Source organism: Giraffa tippelskirchi, chromosome 13, assembly GCF_054371585.1.
Source record: "Giraffa tippelskirchi isolate mGirTip1 chromosome 13, T2T-mGirTip1v1.2.pri, whole genome shotgun sequence".
NCBI classification, from domain to species: Eukaryota; Metazoa; Chordata; class Mammalia; order Artiodactyla; family Giraffidae; genus Giraffa; species Giraffa tippelskirchi.
In genome coordinates, this window is record NC_137287.1 from 11,263,007 (window position 1) to 11,279,745 (window position 16,739).

The window sequence follows — 16,739 nt, forward strand, 5'->3', positions numbered from 1 at the left end:
TATTCCCAACAGCTCCCCTCCCTCCCTTTAAACCATCAAGGGAGTCCCTATGATGATGAATGGAGAGGTGCAGGACTGAACTAGCTGGTTGTGGATCTTTCCTCAGCAGTTCTTAGAGACAACTGTGATTGAGGGCATTCTGACCAGCTGACACCTTGGTTGAAAGTACTGAATTAAAGTATACAAATGATGAGTGTGTGGGGAAGACCTTATAAAAAGAAATGCTACTTGACTTTCCAGCCAGGTTAGATCTGCTTTCCCAAGGTAGGTGCTTTGACTCCTGCAAAACTTGTCTGACTTTGGCATGCAAAAGATTGCACTTCACTTATCAGCCAAACCCTATTCACATTAGGAGAGTGTTGCTGGCCTGACAAGTATATGGTTGTGGGAGGCTAGTGTTCAGAAGCTGATGAGTTCTTTGACTTTGGGCTCTGGAAGGACAAATAGCTCCTTGAGTTTAAACTTGCCAAGTACGAAGCAGCTCTGGTCCTAAGGCTGCAGCTTTGTCCAGGGTGCTTACTTCCCTCTGGGCCTGTGGATCCAGGCCAGGATAGATGAGGATTCATTGTCCTTCACAGACTCAACAAGGTCTTCCTGTCCCTCTCTCCAGGCTGCTCATGTAATTGTACTAATAATACCTCTGAGAGATTTGAAGAATTTCTCAGAGGGATCTGGAGAGGATAGAAGGACCTCCTTGATAGTTTAGAAATGTTGCTCTTATCTCTTGATTGACTGCATACTGTTTTGGTTTCTGCTTAGGCCAAAATCTCCTTGCTGGTTAGTTGTTTTTGATCCACACCTTCCCCCACAGGCTGCATCATATAGGAAATGCTTTAACTGGGTTTCAAAAAGTTCTCAGGTGTATGCATGAAGTCCAACCAGTTACTTGGTTTTTCAAAAATTGTGGTAAAAATGCCCATAAGATAAAATCTACCATCTTACCTATTTTTAAAAATATTAATTTATTTTTGGCTATGCTGGATCTTCATTTCTTTGCGGGTTTCTCTGTAATTGCGGTGCAAAGGCTTCTCATTGCGGTGGCTTCTCTTGTCGACAGCACTGGCTCTAGAGTTCACGGGCTCTAGTAATTATGGCGAGTGAGCTCAGTAGTTGCAGCTCCCGGATTCTAGAGCATGGGCTCAGTAGTTGTGGTGCATGGGCCTAGTTGTCTCAGGGTATGTGGCAAAAAGATACGACACTGAAAGATGAACTCCCCAGGTCGGTAGGTGCCCAGTATGCTACTGGAGATCAGTGGAGAAATAACTACAGATAGAAGGAAGGGATGGACCCAAAACAAAAACAACACCCAGTTGTGGATGGGACTGGAGATAGAAGCAAGGTTCGATGCTGTAAAGAGCAATATTGCATAGGAACCTGAAATGTTAGGTCCATAAATGAAGGGAAATTGGAAGTGATCAAACAGGAGATGGCAAGAGTGAACGTCAACATTCTAGGAATCAGTGAACTAAGATGGACTGGAATAGGTGAATTTAACTCAGATGACCATTATATCAACTACTGTGGGCAGGAATCCCTTAGAAGAAATGGAGTAGCCATCATGGTCAACAAAAGAGTCCGAAATGCAGTACTTGGATGCAATCTCAAAAACGACAGAATGATCTCTGTTCGTTTCCAAGGCAAACCATTCAATATCATGATAATCCAAGTCTATGCCCCGAACAGTAATGCTGAAGGAGGTGAGGTTGAACAGTTCTATGAAGACCTACAAGACCTTCTAGAACTAACACCCAAAAAAGATGTCCTTTTCATTATAGGGGACTGGAATGCAAAAGTAGGAAGTCAAGAAACACCTGGAGTAAGAGGAAAATTTGGCCTTGGAGTACAGAATGAAGCAGGGCAAAGGCTAATAGAGTTCTCCCAAGAGAACGCACTGGTCATAGCAAACACCCTCTTCCAACAACACAAGAGAAGACTCTACACATGGACATCACCAGATGGTCAGCACCATAATCAAATTGATTATATTCTTTGCAGCCAAAGATGGAGAAGCTCTATACAGTCAGCAAAGACAAGACCGGGAGCTGACTGTGGCTCAGATCATGAAGTCCTTATTGCCAAATTTAGACTTAAATTGAAGAAAATAGAGAAAACCATTAGACCATTCAGGTATGACCTAAATTAAATCCCTTATGAGTGTACAGTGGAAGTGAGAAATAGATTTAAGGGACTAGATCTGATAGACAGAGTGCCTGATGTACTATGGACGGAGGTTCGTGACATTGTACAGGAGACAGAGATCAAGACCATCCCCATGGAAAAGAGATGCAAAAAAGCAAAATGACTGTCTGAGGAGGTCTTACAAATAGCTGTGAAAAGAAGAGAAGCAAAAAGCAAAGGAGAAAAGGAGAGATGTTCCCATTTGAATGCAGAGTTCCAAAGAATAGCAAGGAGAGATAAGAAAGCCTTCCTCAGCGATCAATGCAAAGAAATAGAGGAAAACAACAGAATGGGAAAGACTAGAGATCTCTTCAGGAAAATTCGAGATACCAAGGGAACATTTCATACAAAGATGGGCTCGATAAAGGACAGAAATGGTATGGACCTAACAGAAGCAGAAGATATTAAGAAGAGGTGGCAAGAATACACAGAAGAATTGTACAACAAAGATCTTCACGACCCAGATAATCATGGTAGTGTGATCACTCACCTAGACCCAGACATGCTGGAATGTGAAGTCAAGTGGGCCTTAGAAAGCATCACTATGAACAAAGCTAGTGGAGGTGATGGAATTCCAGTTGAGCTATTTCAAATCCTAAAAGATGATGCTATGAAAGTGTTGCACTCAATATGCCAGCAAATTTGGAAAACTCAGCAGTGGCCACAGGACTGGAAAAGGTCAGTATTCATCCCAACGCCAAAGAAAGGCAATGCCAAAGAATGCTCAAACTACTGCACAATTGCACTCATCTCACATGCTAGTAAAGTGATGCTTAAAATTCTCCAAGCGAGGCTTCAGCAATACGTGAACTGTGTGCTTCCAGATGTTCAAGCTGGTTTTAGAAAAGGCAGAGGAACCAGAGATCAAATTGCCAACATCCGCTGGATCATTGAAAAAGCAAGAGTGTTCCAGAAAAACATCTATTTCTGCTTTATTGACTATGCAAAGCCTTTGACTGTATGGATCACAATAAACTGGAAAATTCTGAAAGAGATGGGAATACCAGACCACTTGACCTGCCCCTTGAGAAACCTGTATGCAGGTCAGGAAGCAACAGTTAGAACCGGACATGGAACAACAGACTGGTCCAAATAGGAAAAGGAGTACGTCAAGGCTGTATATTGTCACCCTGCTTATTTAACTTACATGCAGAGTACATCATGAGAAATGCTGGGCTGGAAGAAACACAAGCTGGAATCAAGATTGCTGGGAGAAATATCAATAACCTCAGATATGCAGATGACACCACCCTCATGGCAGAAAGTGAAGAGGAACTAAAAAGCCTCTTGATGAAAGTGAAAGAGGAGTGAAAAAGTTGGCTTAAAGCTCAACATTCAGAAAACTAAGATCATGGCATCTGGTCCCATCACTTCATGGCAAATAGATGGGAAACAGTGGAAACAGTGGCTGACTTTATTTTTCTGGGCTCCAAAATCACTGCTGATGGTGATTGCAGCCATGAAATTAAAAGACGCTTAATCCTTGGAAGGAAAGTTATGACCAACCTAGACAGCATATTTAAAAACAGAGACATTACTTTGCCAACAAAGGTCCGTCTAGTCAAGGCTATGGTGTTTCCAGTAGTCATGTATGGATGTGAGAGTTGGATGGTGAAGAAAGCCGAGCACTGAAGAATTGATGCTTTTGAACTGTGGCGTTGGAGAAGACTCTTGAGACTCCCTTGGATTGTAAGGAGATCCAACCAGTCCATCCTAAAGGAGATCAGTCCTGGGTGTTCATTGGAAGGACTGATGTTGAAGCTGAAACTCCAATACTTAGGCCACCTCATGCGAAGAGTTGACTCATTGGAAAAGACCTTGATGCTGGGAAGGATTAGGGGCAGGAGGAGAAGGGGACGACAGAGGATAAGATGGCTGGATGGCATCACCGACTCGATGGACATGAGTTTGGGTGGACTCTGGGAGTTGGTGATGGACAGGGAGGCCTGGCGTGCTGTGATTCATGGGGTTGCAAAGAGTCGGACACGACTGCGCAACTGAACTGAACTGAACTGATGTGGGATCTTCCTGGACCAGGGATTGAATCAGTGTCTCCCACATTGGCAGGCAGATTCATTACCACTGAGTCACCAGGGAAGCCCCATCTTACCTATTTTTAAATGCATAGTTAGTAGTGTGAAGTACACTAACCCTGTTGTGCAACCAATCTCCAGAACTCCTTTCATCTTGCAAAACTGAAAGTCTTTGCCTGTTAAGCACTAACTTCCCGTTCTCCTCTTTGCCAGGCTTCTGGCAACCACCATTTTGCTTTATGTCTCCATGACTTTCACTACTCTAGGTACTTCATATAAGTGGAATTTTTGTATTTGTCTTTTTGAGACTGGCTTATTTCGCTTAGCATCATGTCCCCAGGGTTCATCTAAGTTTAGTATGTATCAGGATTTCCCTTCCTTTCTTAAAGCTGAATAACATTTCATTTTATGTATATACCACATTATGCCTATTCTTTAATCCGTCTGTCGACACTTGGGTTGCTACCACCTCTTAGCTATTGTAAATAATGTTGCTAAATATATGGGTATGAGCTATCTCTTCAAAATTCCTCTTTCAATTTTTTTGGATATAGACCCAGAAGTAGAATTGCTGTATCATATAATTTAATTTTTAATTTTTTGAGGAATGGCCATGCTGTTTTCTTTTTAAAAGTCGCATTTAAATTAGCTTTCTCAGGCTTTGATGTCCAAAGTGCTTTGAGTTGTTCCTAAATGGATGTGTTTCTTAGTCTTCTGCTCTAGCACATCTGAACTTTGACATGCTGTTCATGGCTCATGTTCGTCCTTGCAGGTTGGTACTTCTCATTAGATTAGACCCAGAAGACAATCTTCTCAGGATCCTGGCTAAATAGCAGAGAAGCACGTTGAATCTTAGAAAGCCTGAGCTCAGGTGCTCACCTGGTGCCATGCTTCTCACCCTTGTCCTCAGATAAGAGTTGTGATGACATGATAGCCTCCTAGAAAGTTGGGTGGTACAGCCCCAGTTGTGTTCTTCCTAAACCTTTCCCCTGCCTTTGGGCTCACATTGTTGGAAGTGTGTGAAGCAGTAATTTAGTCTAACACTCACTACTGTTTATATGTACCTGAGGCAGAGTTGGAGAATAGATTAAGAAGTGAGTTGCCTGTGGATCTTACTGCTGAAGAATTGGGTGTCTGTATGTGGGCAGCAGGGAATGAGGGATAAAGTGAAAGAGAGAATCTCTGGATACTTCTACACCCCATCGACTGCAGTATGTAGTTGGGCTGTGTGGTTCTGAGTCCTCTCCACTGTCTGTGGGTCTTTCTGTACCGAGGCCGCTCAGGCGTGCAGCACTATTAAGGCCCAACATGAGGGGCACCTGCCATTTCTTTTCTGTCAGTGCAGAAGCTGCCGTCTTTCCGGTGCCCTATGGACGTTATCCTTGGATGATTCCAGCAGGTGCATTTCCTCATAGACCTTAGCCAGTAAGCTGTCTAGTAAGATCTGCATTTCAGATTGTTAGGGATTCTACCTCCTTTGAGGCACACGTTGTGCCTGCTGCTTACTATTCCTTTTTCTCTCCATATTGTCCAAGACCAGTTGAAGTGTCACTTTGTGAAACTTTCTCAGAGCCTCCATCAGGACAAACTAGTTCTGTCCTCTTCTGTGCTCTGCCCCACTCTGATACGGTAGTATTGTTACTGCCCGTGATTCTGTCTCCTGCCAGACTTCACCCTCCTCTGTTCAAGTGTCAGATCTGAGTCCTCTCTGTCTCTCCCAGGACCTTATGCTGTATTTGATAATATTGCTGTGTCTGTGACAATTGTCTGGTGAATATTTGATATGTCCACAAGTGACAGATGGAGTGGAATTGAGTAAATCAGTAGTTTTAATCGTGACCATTGCCCCACATAGCTGTTTGACCACATCCAAACCACTCACTCTCTCATCCCACATGGTAGAAACTGAAAGAAAAAAATAAGCCTAGGGTTTAAAAAAAAAAACAAAAAAAACTTAGCACTTACCATGTGCTAGGTATTTCACTAAGCACTTGGCTCATATTTCCTCATTTACTGTTTCAGTGACCTAGTGGAGTACCTTTGCATTTTGTAGCTTATGAAACAGACACCAAGAAGGGTGGCTATCTGCTAAGTTCAAATCCAGATAGTCCAGCCTCTGAGTATACATTCGGTTTTACACGGCATTAGTGAACGTTAGTTCACTAGTCACAGACCTTAGGACATACACTCAGTACCATCAGCTCTGGAGCTGCCAACTGTGAGGTGCAGGCTGAACACGAGTACCTGGGGGATGCCGCGTCCTTGCACGGAGGAGCCAGGTTTCAGCTAGTGATGAAAATGGAGGGGAGTGATCAGTGTGGGAGTTGGGCCATAGAGAAGGTTGTGTGCCCCTGGGTAGGGGTCCAGGAGACATAGTTGCCTTGAAGAGGAAGGAGGGGAGCTGAGGGAGAATGGCCCCAGCAGAGAAAAGATGAGGATGAGGTGGTGAGGTGGCTGCAAGGAGGGGCCGAGGTTTTAGGCAGCCTTCACGGAGGACGGGGAAGCGCGACCTGAGGGGGTTAACTCGTCTCAACGCTCCAGATGGAGGGGAGGTCCCCGTCTCTGCGCACTAGGCCTCGGGTGTCTGCACCCTAAAGCATGTGAGGCAGAGTCTGGGCACATGTGTTCACTTAGGCTGCTTCCCCCACCCTGCACGGCGAAGCGGGACATGAAGGAAAGATTAACAAACATCCTAAGTCTCTCGACACATAGATCAAAACATATTGATGGTGTCTTGCTATTCTGATAATTTCATTGAACTGTATGAAGCTTAAAATTGATACATAGACATCCTCCTGATTAACATTAAGTGCTGCTGTCAGTCTGACATAGCTGGATAAACCAATATTGAATAATCTATTAAATATGTCACACTTGAACAAGGAGCGTAAATCATATTATATTATTTCAGCTGTAATTAGGTGGGAGATAAAATCACAAATAGACGAGTTTAGTGAATATTTCTCAGTGTGTACACAGCGACACTGTAATTTCTGTCCTCACTCCATGGGGAGAAAGAAGTTGACTGCTTTCCAAGTATCGACTGCTGTCCAGGAAATGGGATATTGAGGGGTGACTTACATAGTGTTTGCAGAGTGGGTTTCATTGATAAATTCAACGAGACTAGCTGCAATCTTCCTGAAGTTAATGGCGGTGTAGATGCACCATTTTGCATTTAGCTGGAAATAGCTGGGTCTGCAGCCTTGCAGACCTGATTTTTCCTCAGCTTATGATATGTTTACGCCTTCATGTCTGCCTCGCCTCCATTCCTGGGAGCTGCCTGTTGCCTTTATTGGCTGGAACTAATGCAGACCAGAACTTGTGGGTGAACAGGGTGGTGTAATGCTCAGTCCTTCATTGCTCCTCTTTTCCAACCCACAGAGTAAGCTTGATTATTGGAAATAAATGAGGGGCATAAACCAAGCCAAAAATGATAAGGTGATTGTGTTAGGAGGATCCAAAGGAACTGAGTTGTAGCTGAGAAATGGAGAGAATTCTAGTCCTTCCTTCACAGGGTTGTTGTGAAGAATAAGACACACATTAAACCTTCAGAACAGTGCTACCATGTAGCACGGGTTTCAGTACTTATCAGTGCTTTTGTTATTATAAGAAAAACAGTCGATTTTTGTAGAGTATGATCAGGGTGGAATTCAAGGGTATGGTCATTTGTGGAATTCCGCAAATGTGGAATTCAAGAACTTTATAAAAAGTACCGGACTTGAATGATGTGTCTCCTTTACATTGACTGGCGTTAGCCTAACAGGATGGGAGGTGTTAGTTCTCATTTGGGGCTGTTACCACGTCACCCTGTTAGAAGCAATGTATACTGTTATCTTTTATTGAGAGGCCATTGTTGTTTTTTTTTTTTGCCTTTTTAGGAGTTTGTTTCTCAAATGTCAGTTTGGTCTGTTTCAGGTGATTCAGTTAATGAAGGAAAACATCTTTTACACCTTCGCATTATGAATGAGGACCTTACAACTTTGTGTGGGTGTTATAATCATTCAGCAGATGTTTAACAAAATCCTGTAATATATATTGTGTGAATATTTTTATATGAAGTGTTTGCTTAAAGTTTGCTGCGTCTGTGATGTGATCCCCAGCTCTCAGTTCATAGGGATTTCTGTACAGGCAAGTGGAGGAGCTCCAGTGGGCTCATTCCTGACTACCTGAGGAAAGGTGTTTTTTTTTTTTTTTTTTTGCCAAGTTGCACAGTTTGCAGGATCTTAGTTCCCTGACCAAGGATTGAACCTGGGCCCCTGGCGTTTGAGGTGCAGAGTCCTAACCACTGAACCTCCAGGAATTCCCTTGAGGCAGGTTTTGAGGTGCTAACTTCTTGACTCCAACATCATTGGAGCCAGCAGTTCTGGCTTAAGCTAGCTGGATTTTGGGGCTTGAACTGTGTGGCATGTAATGTGTCTAGGCTGAGCTACGTGGAGTTAGAGGCACTTACCCTGTGTCCCCTAAGTCAGTGCTTTGCAGAGTGCTGCAAACAAGACCTTTGTGGGTTTCAGAAAGAGAAAGTGCTTTAGAAAGCAAGGATCCCCGAGTCCTACCAGAGAAAAAGAAGGCCGACATTTCCTGCTCCAGACCAATTGCCTGGCTCTGATTTTTCTCACTACTTTGCATAATAACTTTCTTCTCCTTTCTCTCTCTCAGCTGCACTTAGAAGGACTTAATGACACCATTTAAAGATAGAGGATAAATGTAAGACTGATCTCTTCATGAACACCAATTAGTTGTACTGTAAAAAATATAATTTCACATATAGCAGGAACAGGTTGCTACTTGAAGGAGCTAATGGCCAGTGGGTTTTCAAGTGGAAATGCGGCTTCACCTGCTGATCTCTCCATCCAAGGAGATGAGTGTTGTGTGTTGGAGAACTGTGGTGGAGGCACCGAGGAGGGAGGAAGTAAGGATGGCTAGTTGTGCAGTCACTCTGGCCACAGTGTACTTGTGGCTCGAGCGCGCACGCTCACTCAGTCGTGTCCGACTCTGTGCGACCCCATGGACTGTAGCCCACCAGGCTTCTCTGTCCATGGAATTTTCCAGGCAAGAAATACTGTAGTGGGCTGCCATTTCCTACTCCAGGGGATCCTCCTGATCCAGGGATCGAACCCAGGTCTCCTGTGTTTCCTGCATTGGCAGGCAGGTTCTTTACCACTCTTCCATGTGGGCTCTTGAATATTAATGTGTAAATTACCCTAAAATCTACTCAAGCACCAGAGATCTTTGTACGTGTACCCATAGGTTTTGTTATTGTTAATAATTTGCTTTTCTGTCCTATGACTTTTTTTTTTTTTAAAGATTGTTTTTTTCCATAGCATTAGCAGGTACCTAAAATGGGAAGTGATGAGTATGTGGATTTGCAGTTCCAAAAAGAAAATTGCTTGGGTTCAAGACACTCAAGTCAGAACCATGCAGTGAGTGCTGCTGGGTCCCAGGCATTGTGTTCAGCCCTGCGCGTACAGAAGTGAGTGGGGACTGTTTCTGCTCTCAAGGAGTTTAGTTGACAGTTTGGTGTGCTTGACCGTGCATGAGTAGATGGCCTCAGTACAGCAGCAGTAGGACCCCGAGGCGTGTTGGTCGTGTAGGAGGTGCAGCGTTAGTTCTGTGGGGGAGAGAGGGTGAGGAGGCATCTAGGAGGACTCCATGGTCAGGGTGTGTTTGGAGGACGATAGGAGGTTGCCAGACAGACAAGACACATTACCAGGGCAGAAGGACAGTGGTGTCTTCAGAGGAGGAGGAGCTGGGAATCCACCCCAGAGGTTGGGTTTTTTGTTTTACTCCCACCTCATACATGTTAGATATGTGACCTAATCTTTTGCTGAGAAGGAAGACAAATGCCCCCCACCCATGTCTCTCTCCCTTTTGTTGGGCATAGGAAGCGGGACTGCATCCATTATTGTGATCTTGCCCAACCTCTGTGTAACTGAGGCTCACAGAGCCCGAGGTGCACACAGATTAGTTAAGTCGGATCGAAGTTTAACTCAAACCTTCACGTTGGTCCAGTGCCATTTCCGCTGCCCTCCATCCAAGTTGTTACTCTGTGGTTTCTGTGTTGTTAGATTTATGCCTTTTCTCATTCGTTCAATAAATGCTTCCTGAGTTGGTTATAAACAACTGTACCGTCGGATAGAGTTATAAGCGTCTCAGTCTTAAGGTGGAAATTAACTTTGAAAATATAGGCTGATTCCGAATATGAAAAGCCAGAGTAAAGAGTGAGGGTTTAAGGATTTATACCTTTCAACCTAGAGAAGGATGCCAATGAGTTTCTGAACTTGTAGCCTAAGGCAAATTCTTTTTGGTTCCTGTATTCCTTGACTTCATTTACGTCTGTGGGATAAGACTTTAGTATATTTGAATACATAAAAATACACGCATAAAGGTAGGCCTTGCATTGAGTGAGAGAGTAGAATCTGTAAGACTCGGGACTCTGAGGGCCAAACTGCCTGCTGTTTTTTTAAAAACAATTTTATTTACTTTAAAATTTTACTTTCATTTGTTTATTTTTTGATTTAAGCTACACCAGGTCTTTGTTTCTGTGCACGGTGCGCAGGCTTCTCGTGGCGGTGGCTTCTCTTGTTGCAGAGCATGGGCTCTAGGGTGCCGGCTCAGTAGTTGTGGTGCAAGGGCTTAGTTGCCTCACGGCATATGAAGTCTTCCTGGACCAGGGATTGAACCCATGTTCTCTGTGTTGGCAGGTAGATTCTTCACCTTTGAACCACTAGGGAAGTCCTCAGATAGACTGATTTGGAAGCCTACCTCCAGTATATGAGCTGTGTAATCTTGGCAATTTGCTTACAACTCAGTGTCTCATCCCCTATATGGAAAATGTTGATGAAAATAGTATCTATATAAAGTTATTACTAGGACTAAATGAGCTAACGTAAATAACATAGTAAAGTGCCTGATACCTTAGCAAGCATTTTATACGTAATTGGGGAGTTGCCTGATTGAGTGTTTCAGCTGGGTTAATTTTTCTGTGATGCCTTAGAACATTGTGACAGTTTCTCAATTTGTTGGTGCATTAGAATCACTGGACTGGTCTATAAAGAGGACTGGCTGACCTCAAACTCACCTTAAAACGATGCTCAAATAGAGGAAACTACACTATGCTAGGATGAGAAGAAGGCAACATCAGAAGTAGACAGCTTGCCCAAGATGCCGGACCTGATTCATAGGATCATTTATAACATTTTCTTGATTTCTTGGACCTTTGCACATCAATCAAATGTTTTCTATCATAGACACGATTCTATGCTAGTTTAAAACTCAATCCAATTGTTGGGTTGTGGCCTAGTACTTCAGGGTTACCTTGGTGGGTTTCTCCTCTCCAGGACTCCGATTGGATAGACCCTAGGAAGTTTATGTTAGAAGAGAGTTCAGTCCTGTTCTGTCTATTCATGATATTACTAGATGGGATCTTCTCACTTGGTCAGTTAATAATACCTGCTCTGACCCTGGCCCATAGATTTAAGTGTTTTCTTAGGGTCGTTTAAATTCAGTAACCAGCTAAGTCTCAATAAAAAAAAAAAAATGTGACCTCTTGTCTACTAAAAGGAAAATTCCTGCAATTATGGGATGAATCTATATGGTTAGGAGAAGGAAATGGCAACCCACTCCAGTGTTCTTGCCTGGAGAATCTCAGGGACGGGGGAGCCTGGTAGGCTGCCATCTATGGGGTGGCACAGAATCGGACATGACGTGACTTAGCAACTTAGCAGTAGAATCATCCAGAGAGCATTGTAGAATTCACAGCCCAAAGATTTCCAGTTCCACCAAGATGGAGTAGACCCTTTCCTCCTAGATCCTCTCCCTAGATCTAAAATCACTGGACATAACAAAGAAACCATACAGTCTCTGAAAAGTGGGAGAGCAGGCCGCTTACAACTTGGGGACTTGAGGGACCACACTCTGATGAGTCCCTTGGCTTTGCTTATTGAGCCCATGAATCCTGGACAGGGTACTGCAGAAAATTCCAACCCAGAGTCACCAGGAGGCACAGGCCAAAGAAATTCTAAGAAAAGCCAGTTTCCCCTCCTAACCAAAGGCCTGGGAATAAAAAGGCAGGTTAACAACAACAAGAAACCTTTTCAGCAAAACCTTCCCTGCTGCAGCCAGGCTCCACAAGAAGAAATCCCATTCTGTACTCTGACACTGCCTCCACCCTCGGTTTTAGTCCATCTTCCTTCCACCCTGCCCCGTGGAAGCCCACAGTGCACTTCCATTCCCCTGAGGGGTGGCATCAACAGAACCGGGCAGGGTGCTGATCTTCCACTCTCCTCTGTGGGGAGTGAGGTAGCGCTCTGAGGCAGTGCCAGGGAGGTATGAGCAGGGTCCAGCTCTAAGCTGAGCTTCTCCTCTCACTCACCCTGCAGCAGCAGGCTTCTCTCTCTCTAGGGGATTGCACTGGGGCTTAGGAGAGTTTGATCTCACACCCTCTCTTGACAGAATAAGGCAGTGCCCCATTTTTGCCTGGAAGATGCCAGCAGAGCCAAGTAATGAGCTGAATTTCTACTCCTCCACCTGCAACAGGCAGGTGACTCAGTGCCAGGTTATGGGTGTTGCCAGGCCCAGAAGGAGGCAGAGTCTATATTCCCACCTTGCTCTCATGCCTCCTTTCAGCAGGAAACTGCTGCTAAGTGAAGGTCTCCAGGATACAGTAAAAAATATCATAACCGCAACATGAATAAGAACAACCAATAACAGATCTCAACAGTGAGATGAACCTGGTGTTGGAATTCTGAAAGAATTTCAAAGCAGCCGTCATAAAAATGCTTCAACAAGCAATTGTTATTATTTTTGAAACAAACGGAAAAAATGGGAAATCTCAGAAAAAATCTGTGGGCCCAACATGAGGGAATTTTTTTGAGTGATGGAAATATTATATAACTTGATTGTCATGTATGTCTTTTTAAGAGTGAAAGAAAGTGAAAGTGTTAGTCACTCAGTTCAGTTAGGTTCAGTCGCTCAGTGGTGTCCAACTCTTTGCAACCCCATGAATCGCAGCAGGCCAGGCCTCCCTGTCCATCACCAACTCCTGGAATTTACCCAAACCCATGTCCATCGAGTCGGTGATGCCATCCAACCATCTCATCCTCTGTTGTCCCCTTCTCCTCCTGCCCCCAATCCTTCCCAGCATTAGGGTCTTTTCCAGTGAGTCAACTCTTCGCATGAGGTGGCCAAAGTATTGGAGTTTCAGCTTCAACATCAGTCCTTCCAATGAACACCCAGGATTGATCTCCTTTAGGATGGATTGATTGGATCTCCTTGCAGTCCAAGGGACTCTCAAGAGTCTTCTCCAACACCACAGTTCAAAAGCATCATTCTTCAGTGCTCATCTTTCTTCACCGTCCCCTGTCCAAAGGCCCACTTGACTTCACATTCCAGCATGTCTGGGTCTAGGTGAGTGATCACACCATCGTGATTATCTGGGTCATGAAGATCTTTTTTGTACAGTTTTTCTGTGTATTCTTGCCACCTCTTCTTAATATCTTCTGCTTCTGTTAGGTCCATACCATTTCTGTCCTTTATCGAGCCCATCTTTGTATGAAATGTTCCATTGGTATCTCGAATTTTCTTGAAGAGATCTCTAGTCTTTCCCATTCTGTTGTTTTCCTCTATTTCTTTGCATTGATCGCTGAGGAAGGCTTTCTTATCTGTCCTTGCTATTCCTTGGAACTCTGCATTCAGATGGGAATGTCTTTCCTTTTCTCCTTTGCTTTTCGCTTCTCTTCTCTTCCCAGCTATCTGTAAGCCCTCCTCAGACAGTCATTTTGCTTTTTTGCATTTCTTTTCCATGGGTATTGTCTTGATCCCTGTCTCCTGTACAATGTCATGAATCTCTGTCCATAGATCATCAGGTACTCTATGTATCAGATTTAGTCCCTTAAATCTATTTCTTACTTCTACTGTATAATCATAAGGGATTTGATCTAGGTCATACCTGAATGGTCTAGTGGTTTTCCCTACTTTCTTCAATTTAAGTCTGAATTTGGCAATAAGGAGTTCATGATTTGAGCCACAGTCTGCTCCCGGTCTTGTTTTTGCTGACTGTATAGAGCTCCATCTTTGGCTGCAAAGAATATAATCAATCTGATTTTGGTGTTTACCATCTGGTGATGTCCACGTGTAGAGTCTTCTCTTGTGTTGTTGGAAGAGGGTGTTTGCTATGACCAGTGCGTTCTCTTGGCAGAATTCTATCAGCCTTTGCCCTGCTTCATTCTGTACTCCAAGGCCAAATTTGCCTGTTACGCCAGGTGTTTCCTGACTTCCTACTTTTGCATTCCAGTCCCCTATAATGAAAAGGACATCTTTTTTGGGTGTTAGTTCTAGAAGGTCTTGTTAGGTCTTCATAGAACCGTTCAACTTCAGCTTCTTCAGCGTTACTGTTCCGGGCATAGACTTGGATTACCATGATATTGAATGGTTTGCCTTGGAAACGAACAGAGATCATTCTGTCGTTTTTGAGATTGCATCCAAGTACTGCATTTTGGACTCTTTTGTTGACCATGATGGCTACTCCATTTCTCTAAGAGATTCCTGCCCATAGTAGTAGATATAATGGTCATCTGAGTTGTGTCCAATTCCTTGCAACCCCATGGACTATAGCCTGCCAGGCTCCTTTGTCCATGGAAGTTTCCAGGCAAGAGTAGTGGAGTGGGTAGCCATTCCGTTTTTCAGGAATTCTTCCCAGCCCAGGGATCAGTGTGTCCTGCATTACATGCAGATTCTTTACTGCCTGAGCCCCCACGGAAGCCCATTTTGTGAGAATAGCCAAACTGTATACATGGAGTGGGTGTGTTTATTCTAAGTAATTGATATTACAGTAAAGTTGATTCCCCTGGAGGAGGACATGGCAACCCACTCCAATATTATTGCCTGGAGAATCCCATGGACAGAGGAGCCTGGTGGGCTACAGTCCATCAGTTCAGTTCAGTTCAGTTCAGTCTCTCAGTCGTGTCTGACTCTTGGCTACCCCATGAACTGCAGCACTCCAGGCCTCTCTGTCCATCACCAATTCCCGGAGTCTACCCAAACCCATGTCCATCGAGTCAGTGATGCCATCCAACCATCTTATCCTCTGTCATCCCCTTCTCCTCCCATCCCCAATCCTACCCAGCATTAGGGTCTTTTCCAATGAGTCAACCCTTCGCATGAGGTGGCCAAAGTATTGGAGTTTCAGCTTCAACATCAGACCTTCCAATAAACACCCAGGATTGATCTCTTTTAGGATGGATTGATTGGATCTCCTTGTAGTCCAAGGGACTCTCAAGAGTCTTCTCCAACACCACAGTTCAAAAGCATCAATTCTTCAGCGCTCAGCTTTCTTCACCGTCCAACTCTCACATCCATACATGACCACTGGAAAAACCATAGCCTTGACTAGATGTACTTTTGTTGGCAAAGTAATGTCTCTGCTTTTAAATATGCTATCTAGGTTGGTCATAACCTTCCTTCCAAGGAGTAAGCGTCTTTTAATTTCATGGCTGCAGTCACCATCAGCAGTGATTCTGGAGCCCCCCAAAATAAAGTCTGACACTGTTTCCACTGTTTCCCCGTCTATTTCCCATGAAGTGATGGGACCAGATGCCATGATCTTAGTTTTCTGAACGTTGAGCTTTAAGCCAACTTTTTCACTCTCCTCTTTCACCTTCATCAAGAGGCTCTTTAGTTCTTCACTTTCTGCCATAAGGGTGGTGTCATCCGCATATCTGAGGTTATTGATATTTCTCCTGGCAATCTTGATTCCAGCTTGTGTTTCTTCCAGCCCAGCGTTTCTCATGATGTACTCTGTATATAAGTTAAATAAGCAGGGTGACAAGATACAGCGTTGATGTACTCCTTTTCCTATTTGGAACCAGTCTGTTGTTCCATGTCCAGTTGTAACTGTTGCTTCCTGACCTTCATACAGGTTTGTCAAGAGCCAGGTCAGATGTTCTGGTATTCCCATCTCTTTCAGAATTTTCCACAGTTTATTGTGATCCACACAGTCAAAGGCTTTGGCATAGTCAATAAAGCAGAAATAGATGTTTTTCTGGAACTCTCTTGCTTTTTCGATGATCCAGTGGATATTGGCAATTTGATCTCTGGTTCCTCTGCCTTTTCTAAAACCAGCTTGAACATCTGGAAGTTCACGGTTCACGTATTGCTGAAGCCTGGCTTGGAGAATTTTGAGCATTACTTTACTAGCATGTGAGATGAGTGCAATTGTGTGGTAGTTTGAGCATTCTTTGGCATTGCCTTTCTTTTGGATTGGAATGAAAACTGACCTTTTCCAGTCCTGTGGCCACTGCTGAGTTTTCCACATTTGCTGGCATATCGAGTGCAGCACTTTCACAGCATCACCTTTGAGGATTTGAAATAGCTCAACTGGAATTCCATCACCTCCACTTGCTTTGTTCGTAGGGTTGCAAAAAGTCAGACATAGCTGAACAAATGACCGAAGTTGATTTACAGTAGTGCATGGGGCCAGTCTTCACCTTTCGAGATATATTCAGTAGATCTAAGATGAGGTCCAACAATAAA

At 43.9% G+C, this 16,739-nt stretch overlaps 1 protein-coding gene and 2 long non-coding RNA genes across 9 annotated transcripts in view; all 3 read left to right on the top strand.

Annotated features, from left to right (window-relative positions):
- The window catches only part of LOC145532614 (uncharacterized), a 62,709-nt gene extending 47,170 nt beyond the window's left edge, over positions 1–15,539 (top strand). Inside the window, exon 3 of the long non-coding RNA XR_014073432.1 lies at positions 13,351–15,539. This is a non-coding gene — a long non-coding RNA (uncharacterized LOC145532614). The remainder of the gene's footprint in view (positions 1–13,350) is intronic.
- Positions 1–16,739, top strand: part of AUTS2 (activator of transcription and developmental regulator AUTS2) — a 1,212,852-nt gene that overhangs the window by 158,423 nt on the left and 1,037,690 nt on the right. The window lies entirely within an intron of this gene.
- Positions 1–16,739, top strand: part of LOC145532599 (uncharacterized) — a 185,647-nt gene that overhangs the window by 57,338 nt on the left and 111,570 nt on the right. The window lies entirely within an intron of this gene.